Source organism: Somniosus microcephalus, chromosome 4 (assembly GCF_052327205.1).
Source record: "Somniosus microcephalus isolate GS21.2 chromosome 4, FLI_Smic_1.0, whole genome shotgun sequence".
Lineage (NCBI taxonomy): Eukaryota > Metazoa > Chordata > Chondrichthyes > Squaliformes > Somniosidae > Somniosus > Somniosus microcephalus.
The window spans coordinates 73,964,049-73,976,123 of NC_140990.1; the positions used below are offsets into that span (position 1 = coordinate 73,964,049).

Sequence of the window (12,075 nt, forward strand, 5' to 3'; positions counted from 1 at the left end):
GCTGAGCTGTAGTCCATGAACAGCATTCTGATGTAGGTCTCTTTACCGTCTAAGTGTTTCAGTGCAGAATGAAGAGCAGTTGTGATTGCATCCTCCGTTGATCTGTTTGCGCAATAGGCAAACTGGTGTTGGTCGAGAGAGGCGGGAACACTGGCTTTGATGTGAGTCAGGACCAGTCTCTCGAAACACTTCATTATGATGGGTTTGCCGTGTGTTAGTCTTGAGGCCTGTAAGAGATGTGTCCCAGCCGCTCTCTTCCATGGTTCAGAGCTCCTAGGCACAGAACAGAAGGCTCCTTTACAACTGTGTTTAGAGTCAGGAAGAACAACGGTGAATGCTGGAAACGTGCTGTCAAATCAGAGATTGGTGTCAAACTGCGATCTGTTCCTAACTGAAAGTGAAACAGCAGGTTTAAGTTTCCAGTCTAAAAATGACTGTGGTAATTATTCTATGTAGATTTAACGCACCTGTGGGACAGTCCTGAGTCTACCATTTTAAGGCAGGCGTTAACCCATTTAAAATAAACTCGTTTAAAATAAATTGGTTAAAGTCTGCATTAAAATAGCAGATGGAAGAGTTCACAGGAGCCTGTTAACTGCTGGTACAATTATACAACAGACATTTGATCTCCAGATAAAGAAGGACCTGCAGCGTGTTTCCAGGAACTCCCTGTTTTATTGATGTGTGTGTGTTAGACACCAGGATAACTAAAAATACATGACCCGGAACATCCACGGGGGTGCGATCCCGACAGTTACTCTGGGATCACTCCCGCTGTGGAACTCCACCACTGACCCTGCTGAAGGTTGTAGGCTCAGGGAGCGGGGCCTCCAGGAGTGGACGGTAAGAAAGCTGGGCTTCAGTATCCTGACAAATATATGGCGAGGAACCAGAGGAATCCTTACTGAGGAACCGTCTGGGGTTTTACCTGCCAGCGTAGGTCTAGGGGTGAATGATGCCTGACTCCCCGAACTGTCTTATATTGAACCCAGTTCAGATCAAGGTGAGTTCAGTTTATAGGAGAATAGGGACAAATATCACCCACAATTGAGAGAGTCAAAAGCAGCCATTAGAGAAGCTCAGAGATCTTTTGGAAGATAGTGTACAATTGTGGTAATAATAGTAAAATCTTTTCCAGCTACGTCAGGAGTCAGAAGACATAGTTACACAGAGTTACATAGAATTACAGAGTCTGCAGCACAGGAACAGGCCATTCGGCCCAACTGGTCACTGCCGGTGTTTCTGCTCCACACGAGTCTCCTCCCACCACTCTTCATCTAACCCTATTAGCATATCCTTCTATTCCTTTCTCCCTCATGTGCTTATCTACCTTCCCCAGGAATGTATCTGTGCTATTCACCTCAACTACTCCTTGTGGTAGCACGTTCCACATTCTGACCTCTCTTTGGGTAAAGAAGTTTCTCCTGAATTCCCCATTGGATTTATTAGAGACTGTGTTATATTTATGACCTGTAGTTTTGGACTCCCCACAAGTGGAAACATTTTCTCCAGGTCCACCCGATATAATCTTTTCATCATCTTAAAGACCTCGATCAGGTCACCCATCGGCCTTCTCTTTATTCTGGAGAAAAGAGCCCCAGCCTGTTCAGCCTTTCCTGATAAGTATATCATCTCAGTTCTAGGATCATCCTTGCAAAGCCTTTTTCCACCTTCTCCAGTGCCTCTATATCCTTTTTATAATATGGTGACCAGAACTGTGCACTGTACGCCAAGTGTGGTCTAACCAATGTCCTATACAAGTTTAACATAACTTTTCTGCTTTTCAATTCTATCCCTCTAGAAATGAGCCCCAGTCCATTGTTTGCTCCTGTTATGGCCTCATTAACCTGCGTCGCTACTTTTAGTGATTTGTGTATCTGGACCCTGAGATCCCTTTGCTCCTCTACCCCATTTAGACTCTTATTTTCCAAGTAGTGTGTGGCCTTCTTATTCTTACTACCAAAATGCACCACTTATCTTAAAATTCATTTTCTAATTACCCTCCCATTCTGGAAGCTTATTAATGTCTTCTTGCGTTTTTTTTGTATTCGTTCATCGGACGTGGGCGTCGCTGGTAAGGCCAGAATTTATTGCCCAGCCCTAGTTGCCCTTGAGAAGGTGGTGGTGAGCCACCTTCTTGAACCGCTGCAGTCTGTGTGATGAAGGTCCTCCCACAGTGCTGTTAGAGAGGGAGTTTAACACATGATTTTGTCACAGTCTTCCTCAGTATTAACTCTACCTCCCAATTTGGTGTCATAGACAAAGTTTGAAATTGGACTTCCAATTCCCGAGTCCAAACCATTTATGTAAATGGTGAACAACAGTGGTCCCAGCACTGATCCCTGTGGAACACCACTTCCCACCTTTTGCCACTCTTAACCCCTACTCTCTGTTTTCTGTTTTGTAACCAGCTTGCTATCCATAACAGTTTGTAAGATCTAGAAGATGACCAAGGTCGGGCCGTGTGGAGTGAAGGGCCAGGCAGCAGAATGGATGGAAAGCTGGCTACAAAACAGAAATCAGAGGGTTGGAGTTAAAGGAAGTTTGTTGCGATCTTTCCATCCATTCTGCTGCCTGGCCCTTGACTTCACAGGGCCTGACCGTGGTTATCTTGTAGACCGTACATACTGCAGACACAGTGCACCAGTGGTGGAGGGGGTGGATATTGAGTCCTGTGGCAGGGGCGCTGCTGAAGTGGATTTCTCAGTCCGTGAGTTTTGAGGCATCGCTAGTGGCGTTTTTCACCACTTTCCACCTTTAAAAAAAACCTTGCTGCCAGTTTATTAAAGCCATTAACAGCCGCTCGGGTGGGACACACCAATAACTGAGGCCTTGTTTACCTCACAATGACAGGCCTGAACCTGAGTTAGAAAACATTTAGTAATTAAACCAGACTGGGTGGGGCCTGAGGTGTGAGTTAGTAACGGAAAATTGATGGCCAGCGTACTTCACACCAGGGCTGAGGACCCGGGGACTCGGGTTTCTGTGTCATTTATTGATTCATTTAGTTTATTGCCCAATCTCAATCAGACTGGCGGGTCATCTTGCTGTCCGGCGGAGGCGAGGTTCCCCAATGGAGGGCTCTCTACGCGGGGGTCCTTCCCTGCCCCATTGGGGATCTGGGGTGGAGACTGTTGCAGGGAGCTGTTGTTAAACAGTTTTAAGCTCCTTTCTGGACTCTAAGGCCAGATGTGTTTTCTGCGGCCTAGAGGAGTCCATGGGCCGTGTATATATTCAGTGTGAGAGGTTGCAGCCCCTGTATAGTTACCTGAAGAGGCTGCTCCTCAACTCTTGGTTACACTTTAGCCCCACACTCCTAATCTTTGGCCGCCCGGTGCGGAGGGGGTGGGTAAGTCGGAGGATCTTCTCCTGGACCTGCTCTTGGGCCTGACGAAAACAGTAATTTGTAGGCCCAGGATGGGCGGGGCCCATGGGGGGTCACTCTGGCTGCCTGCCTCTCTCCCGTGGTCTTGTCCCTGCCCAGGTGGCCCTGGAGAGGGAGCAGGCGGTGTCCACTGGTTCACTTGATACCTTCCTTGATCGGCGGGCACGGAAGGTTAAAGAGGCGATAATCGATCCTCACAATCACATTGTGATTTAATTATTAATTGTGTGTGTGTCACAAATACATTTCTTCTATTTTGATACAAAAGCTCTACTAGACATGTTAAACTACTAGTTATTTAATCAGGGCTGCAGCTGCTGAAAGGTTGACTGTACTGAGGTTTGTGGCCAGAGCTGGCAGACGTGTTGTTCTGAAGTCTGATGTCTCACACCTGAAGAGTCTGTTTATGTCGTGTTGTAATTACCTTTTTCTGTTGCCTGGTGTCAGAAATAGAAATCAAAGGGAGATGATGCCCCACTCTGTTAATCAACTCTGACACATTTCCATGCATTTCCTTTCTTAATTTACAAAGATCACAACTCCATTAGTGAACAATGGATTGCCAGTCTGCCACTTTTTAGTGAGGCTTGAAAGGATTCGCTGTGAAGCTACACCTGCCCATCTGTCTGTGTGTCACTGTGTTTGGATTGTGTCAGACAACAGCCCTAATATCTCGCCTACATCCATTACAATTTTTGAAATGTTAAATTGTACTTGGAAGAAGTTGAGTTTGAATCTGACAATTCTGAAATTGGGAGCTGTTAATGATTTCTGTTTTTCACGTAACTATATAGTGATGTGATCAGTCAAAGCAAATTAAAAGATGCTGCTATTTACTGAACACAACTGAATAATTCTACAAGGATGCTATCGCAGTCTTCCTCAGTATTAACTACACCCCCCAATTTAGTGTCATCTGCAAATTTTGAAATTGTACTTCTGATTCCCAAGTCCAAATCATTCATGTAAATGGTGAACAACAGTGGTCCCAGCACCGATCCCCGTGGAACACCACTTCCCACCTTCCGCCCGTCTGAGTAAATACCTTTAACTCATCCCGTCACTATAACTGGACTTGTCTCCATTCCCGTGCCGAGGGGATTGCTGTACCAGACGAGAGGGGCAACATTTGGGGACTCTCGATTCTCCACCAATTCCCATTCCCCTTCTTTCTGGTGGATAATGGAGGTGTCACTGTGTGTAATGTGCAAGTCAGTAAGAATTGTCAGCGAGGATTAATCAGCACTTTCTAATTGGAGATGTTAATCAGTGGAACATTTCAGACACTGAATTGTAGATTTTGTACCAAAGATCAATTTAGGATTGTGTTAAAAGTTCATAATTTTATTGTAAAATAATTTTTGATGAGAGTCCCTGAATTAAGGGGAAAGATCACAGAGAGCGGTTCCTAAAGGGACACTGCAGCCCGAGAACACAATCAGCTATATATCCAGAATATTAAACTCCAGCCCAGTTATCGGGGTTATTAACATCAGCAGAATCATAGAAATTTACAGCACGGAAGGAGGCCATTTCACCCCATCGTGTCTGTGCTGGCCGACAAAGAGCTCTCCAGCCGAATCCCACTTTCCAGCTCTTGGTCCGTAGCCCTGCAGGTTACGGCACTTCAAGTGCACATCCAAGCACTTTTTAAATGTGGTGAGGGTCTCTGCCTCTACCACCCTTACAGGCGGTGAGTTCCAGACCCCCACAACACTCTGGGTGAAGACATTTCCCCTCAAATCCCCTGTAAACCTCCTACCAATTACTTTAAATCTATGCCCCTCTGCTAAGGGAATAGGATCTTCCTGTCCACTCTCTCGAGGGGCCAAATGACCTACTCCTGCTCCTACGTCTTATGTCCTTATTCTAGGCCCCTCATATTTTTATACACCTCAATAAGGTCTCTCCTCAGCCTCCACTGTTCCAAAGAAAACAGCCCCAGCCGATCCAATCTTTCCTCACAGCTAAAATTCTCCAGTCCTGGCAACATCCTCGTAAATCTCCTCTACCCTCTCGAGCACAACCGCATCGTTCCTGTAATGTGGTGACCAGAACTGCACGCAGTATTCTAGAGCTGTGGCCTAACTACTCGCTGTGTAAAAAAACATTTTCCTCAAGTCGCCTCTGTGTTTAATCTGTGTTACAAAAGCAAAATACTGCGGATGCTGGAAATCTGAAATGAAAACAGAAAATGCTGGAAATACTCAGCAGGTCAGGCAGCATCTGTGGAGAGAGAAACAGAGTTAACGTTTCAGGTCGATGACCCTTCATCAGAACTTTAACCTGTGTTCTCTGGTTACCGACCCTTCTGCCACTCAAAACAGTTTCTGCTTATTTACTCTATTAAAACCGTTCATGATTTTGAACACCTCTATCAAATCTCCTCTTAACCTTCTCTGCTCCAAGGAGAACAACCCCAGATCTCCAGTCTCCCCACGTAACTGTAATCCCTCATCCCTGGAACCAGTCCAGTAAATCTCTTCTGCACCCTCTCCAAAGCCGTCACATCCTTCATAAAGTGTGGGGCCCAGAATTGGACACAATACTCCAGCTGAGGCCGAACTAGTGTTTTATACGGGTTCAGCGTAACTTCCTGGCTTTTGTCCTCTATGCCTCTATTTATAAAGCCCAGGATCCCAAATGCTTTGTTAACCTGTCCTGCCACCTTCAAAGATTTGTGCACAAACACCCCCAGGTCTCTCTGTTCTTGCACCCCCTATAAAATTGTACCATTTAGTGTGTACGGTCTCTCCTCATTCTTCCTACCAAAATGTATCACCTCACACTTTACTGTGTTGAATTTCATGTCATAGAGTCATAGAGTTATACAGCACGGATAGAGGCCCTTCGGCCCATCGTGTCCGCGCCGGCCATCAAGCCCTGTCTAATCTAATCCCATATTCCAGCATTTGGCCCGTAGCCTTGTATGCTATGGCATTTCAAGTGCTCATCCAAATGCATCTTAAATGTTGTGAGGGTTCCTGCCTCCACAACCCTTTCAGGCAGTGAGTTCCAGACTCCAACCACCCTCTGGGTGAAAAAGTTCTTTCTCAAATCCCCTCTAAACCTCCCGCCCTTTACCTTGAATCTATGCCCCCTAGTTATTGACCCCTCTACTAAGGGAAAAAGCTCCTTAGTATCCATCCTATCTATGCCCCTCATAATTTTGTACACCTCAATCATGTCCCCCCTCAGCCTCCTCTGCTCCAAGGAAAACAAACCCAATCTGCCCAGTCTCTCTTCATAGCTGAAGCGCTCCAGCCCTGGTAACATCCTGGTGAACCTCCTCTGCACCCTCTCTAACGCGATCACATCCTTCCTGTAGTGTGGCGACCAGAACTGCACACAGTATTCCAGCTGTGGCCTAACCAGTGTTTTATACAGCTCCATCATAACCTCCTTGCTCTTATATTCAATGCCTCGGCTAATGAAAGCAAGTATCCCATATGCCTTTTTTACCACCTTATCCACCTGTTCCGCCGCCTTCAGGGATCTGTGTACTTGCACACCCAGATCCCTCTGACCCTCCGTCTTGCCTAGGGTCTTTCCATTCATTGTGTATTCCCTTGCCTTGTTAGTCCCCCCAAAGTGCATCACCTCGCACTTTTCCGGGTTAAATTCCATTTGCCACTGTTCCGCCCATCTGACCAACCCATCTATATCGTCCTGCAGACTGAGGCTACCCTCCTCGCTATTTACCACCCTACCAATTTTTGTATCATCCGCGAACTTACTGATCATACCCTTCACATTCATATCCAAGTCATTAATGTAGACCACAAACAGCAAGGGACCCAGCACCGATCCCTGTGGTACCCCACTGGCCACAGGCTTCCAGTCACAAAAACAACCTTCGACCATCACCCTCTGCCTTCTGCCACTAAGCCAGTTTTGTATCCAATGTGCCAAGGCACCCTGGATTCCATGGGCTCTTACCTTCTTGACCAGCCTCCTGTGCGGGACTTTATCGAAGGCCTTACTGAAATCCATGTATACCACATCCACTGCGTTACCCTCATCCACACACCTAGTCACCCCCTCAAAAAATTCAATCAAATTAGTCAGACATGATCTTCCCTTGACAAAGCCATGTTGACTATCCCTGATTAATCCTTGCCTCTCCAAGTGGAGACAAATTTTGTCCCTCAGGACTTTTTCCAATAATTTTCCTACCACTGATGTTAGGCTCACTGGCCTGTAGTTCCCCGGTTTTTCCCTACTACCGTGTGTCCGCCCATTCCACCAGCCTGTCGATGTCCTCTTGAAATTTATTACTATTTTCCTCACTGTTTACTACAGTTCCAAGTTTAGTGTCATCTGCAAATTTCAAAATTGTGCCCTGTACGCCCAAGTCCAAGTCATTAATGTCTATCAAAAAGCAGTGGTCCTAGTACTGAACCCTGGGGTTAATATAGTAACATGGGTAGAGGATTGGTTAATGGACAAAAAACAGAGAGTCGGGATAAATGGATCTTTTTCAGGTTGGCAGGCTGTAACTAGTGGGGTGCCGCAAGGATCAGTGTTGGGGCCTCAGCTATTTACAATCTATATTAATGACCGAGATGAAGGGACAGAGTGTAATGTATCCAAGTTTGCTGATGATACAAAGCTAGGTGGGACAGTAAGCTGTGAGGAGAACACACAGAGTCTGCAAAGGGATATAGATAGACTAACTGAGTGGGCAGTAAGGTGGCAGATGGAGTATAATGTGGGGAAATGTGAGGTTATTCACTTTGGTAGGAAGAATAGAAAAACTGAATATGTTTTAAATGGTGAGAAACTTTCAAATGTTGGTGTTCAGAGAGATTTGGGTGTCCTCGTGCAAGAAACACAGAGAGTTAGCATGCAGGTACAGCAAGCAATAAGGAAGGCAAATGGCATGTTGGCCTTTATTACAAGGGGGTTGGAGTATAAGAGTAAGGAAGTCTTGCTACAGCTGTACAGGGCCTTGGTGAGACCACACCTTGAGTATTGTGTGCAGTTTTGGTCGCCTTACCTGAGGAAGGACGTTCTTGCCATGGAGGGAGTGCAGCGAAGATTCACCAGGCTGATACCTGGGATGGCAGGAATGACATATGAGGAGAGATTGTGTCGATTGGGCTTATACTCACTGGAGTTTAGAAGATTGAGAGGGGATCTCATCGAAACCTATAAAATTCAGTCAGGTCTGGACAGACTAGATGCAGAAAGGATGTTTCTGATGGCCGGGGAGTCCAGAACCAGGGGTCATAGTCTAAGGATAAGGGGTAAGCCATTTAGGACTGAGATGAGGAGGAATTTCTTCACCCAGAGAGTGGTGAACCTATGGAATTCTCTGCCACAGAGGGCGGTGGAGGCCAGTTCATTAAATATATTCAAGAAAGAGTTGGATATATTTCTTGAGGCTAAAGGGATCAAGGGATATGGGGAGAAGGCAGGGACAGGGTACTGAATTTGGATGATCAGCCATGATCTCATTGAATGGCGGAGCAGGCTCGAAGGGCCGAATGGCCTACTCCTGCTCCTATCTTCTGTGTTTCTATGTTAGATTGATTCCTGGGATGAGAGGGCTGTCCTGTGATGAGAGATTGTGTAGAATGGGCCGATACTCTCTGGAGCTTAGAAGAATGAGAGGTGATCTCATTGAAACATACAAGATTCTGAGGGGGATTGACAGGGTAGATGCCGAGAGGTTGTTTCCCCTGGCTGGAGTGTCTAGAACTAGGGGGCTTAGGCTCAGGATAAGGGGTCGGTCATTTAAGACCAAGATGAGGAGGAATTTCTTCACTCAAAGGGTTGTGAATCTTTGGAATTCTCTGCCCCAGAGGGCTGTGATTGCTGAGTCTTTGAGTATATTCAAGGCTGAGATGAATAGATTTTTGGACTCTAGGGGAATCGAGGGATACGGAGATCGGGCGGGAAAGTGGAGTTGAGGTCGATGATCAGCCATGATCTTATTGAATGGCGGAGCAGACACGAGGGGCCGAATGGCCCACTGCTGCTCTTATTTCTTATGTTCTTATGTTCTATCACCACTGTATACCTCCCTCCAGTCCGAAAAATAACCATTCAACACAACTCTCTGTTTTCCATGCTGTCACTGCCCCTTTTATCCCATGGGCTTCAATTATGCGAACAAGTCCATTATGTGGTACTTTATTAAATGCCTTTTGAAAGTCCATATACACAACATCAATTGCTCCGCCCTCATCCACCCTCTCTGTTACCGCATCAAAGAACTCAATCGAGTTAGTCAAACACGACTTGCCCTTAACAAATCCGTGCTGGCTCACCTTTTAGTCCATGCTTGTCCAAGTGGCTGTTAACTTTCTCCTCGGAAACTAGACTTTGAGTAAGAGAGACAACTTTATTAAATGACAGAGCTCTGGGAGAAGAGTCTGCAACCACGTGGTCTGCGAGAGCACCTTCTCCCCGATTGTAGTATGTGCCGAGCTTATATACAATTCCAAGAAGTTGGTTTTAGATCATTTACATTCATCCAATCAATTCGTTTATTAACGCATATCGTTATTTTCCTCCAGTCAGGAGTTTACACACTTGTGTTGCCAATTCTGCCTCTTCAGGTCTTCGTTCCGTCTTGTTCCCCGGCGGAATGTGATTAGTTCGATGATAGGATACCAGTGAACCTTGTTAGTCCTCAGTGATTCAATTAGTCCCAGTCAGGACACGAGATGAACTTTGTTCCAGCCATGCGTAAGCGTGGCATGTCTTACTGTGCAGTGATTCAATTAGTCCCAGTCAGCGAATTTGTTGTTTGTGTCTTTTCCAGCAAAATCTTGTCCAGCAAAATTTTATTCTAACAATCCCTCCTCTTGGTCCTGGAGCACGATTCATTTGCTCCCAGATGACCATCCTCAGTCCCCCTTTCGTCGGTGCTTACAGCCACTGGCTTATGTCTGGGGGTTCGGTTGTTCCTTCGACAGTGTCGTATTGGTGTTCTTCGTCCCTTGGTAGCAGGTTGGTGTGTTCCTCCTCGATAGAGGCGATCAGCATCACGGTTTTCATAGCAGTTTGGCAACACAACTTTATAAGGCTCAGCGCACAACACATCAACATACAAATTACAACTATTATTATTATCCCTTGCATCATCCACGCTCCCCACCCGGTTTTCCCTAGCAACCAATCAAGCCACCCTGTGCTTGTGGGTTGATGGAGCTTCTTTATTTCTTCTTGGATATGATTTGCTAGGCTCATGATATTCTTGGAGCTATCTGGGACATATGTACAGCAGTCTGTCCCGATCAGGGCACAGGTGCCTCCTTGCGCCGCCAACAGATAATCTAGGGCTATCCTATTCTGTAAGGCGGTGGTCCGGATCGCCACCATTTCGGCACTCATTTCTCTCAGGGACTCAGCCGTATCGTTGGCTATTTGTTCGAGCACTGCTGCCATGTTTATGGATTCCCTTGCTATTTTTCCTGTTCTGTACCAGGGGAATGCTATAGCCCAGAATCTTTCGGTTTCCGTAATAGCTCTCTTAACACGCTTGACTGGTTGCCATAATGACTGGTACCCGTAGTGGTGGGTTAGGGAGGATAAATAATGGATGTATGGTACTACGTATCCTATATAGCATGACCCAGTCCAGGTTCGTGGAAGCCATGGATACGCCTTATATCCGCAAATGAAATAGGTATTATTATAGGCCTCAAATTTGTTCCAAAGTTGGTACATGATCCCAGGTATTCCCCTCCAGGGTAGATTGCTAGTCCGGTTTAGCACTTCGGATAAATTAAACGTTCCCACGTAGGGCCATTCTGGGGCACCTGGTGGTTTCGTACTGGTTTTGGTTAAAGTGTAATTATACTTGCACTTACTCCATCCAACCACTAACCCTGTCTCGTCATAGTTTACCAAGCAGACTTCCCCCTCTGCATTGTTTAGTTTTCCCCCTGTGCTGACTAATAGCTCTTCTGGATACCTTCGATTATCGTACTGGGGATGAAACCATCCTTTAAAGTTCGTGGGGTTATACCCTGCCTGTTTCCACTCATGTTCCAGCTGATCTGGATTCAAGCTATTTTGGGTTTGTATGGTATCCTCCTTATTCCAGGTGGTATTAGAGTATAATAACCACCCTACCATCTCCTCTACCTTAAAGGGGATAGGCCTTAATGGGATTCCTCCCCCCGTATGGGTGGGCACATGGGCGCACACCCAGCAGGAGCTTTGGCCCATTTTTTTTCGCATAGACATATGACATATACAGAAAGGTATTTACATGCAATCCTCTCTCTTTACGTAAATGGGGTACCGCGCTTCCCGTGACAATATGAAATAACGCCATTACCCATAATACTCTAAACATGATTAATATATCTTTACAGGAATTTTATGATAAAGGGTATGCAGATCACCTGTAAAACAGATTCAGAAAGTAGCCAGTCAGTTGTCTTTATACACTTTCAATTGTGTCCAATGCTTCCATACTCCTTTACCCCTTATGTCTAGACAGGCACAGGTATCCCCACTGATTATGATTTCATATGGCCCACTCCATTTTGGGGCGAACCCTGGTTTGCTGGGCAGAGTTTTCACCATGACTTTACTACCCGCTGAGGGAATATAAGCCGTCATTGTGAGCTCTTGTGCCCGATCCTTGTCCTCCTGATTATCGCGGACATTCTTTCCCATCTCCTTTAATTGAGTGCTAAGTTCCAGAACGTATCATTTTAGTCTATCTT

At 45.9% G+C, this 12,075-nt stretch overlaps 1 protein-coding gene across 1 annotated transcript in view; it reads right to left on the bottom strand.

The window, feature by feature from the left end:
• Positions 1–12,075, bottom strand: part of LOC147119234 (uncharacterized) — a 101,081-nt gene that overhangs the window by 10,680 nt on the left and 78,326 nt on the right. The window lies entirely within an intron of this gene.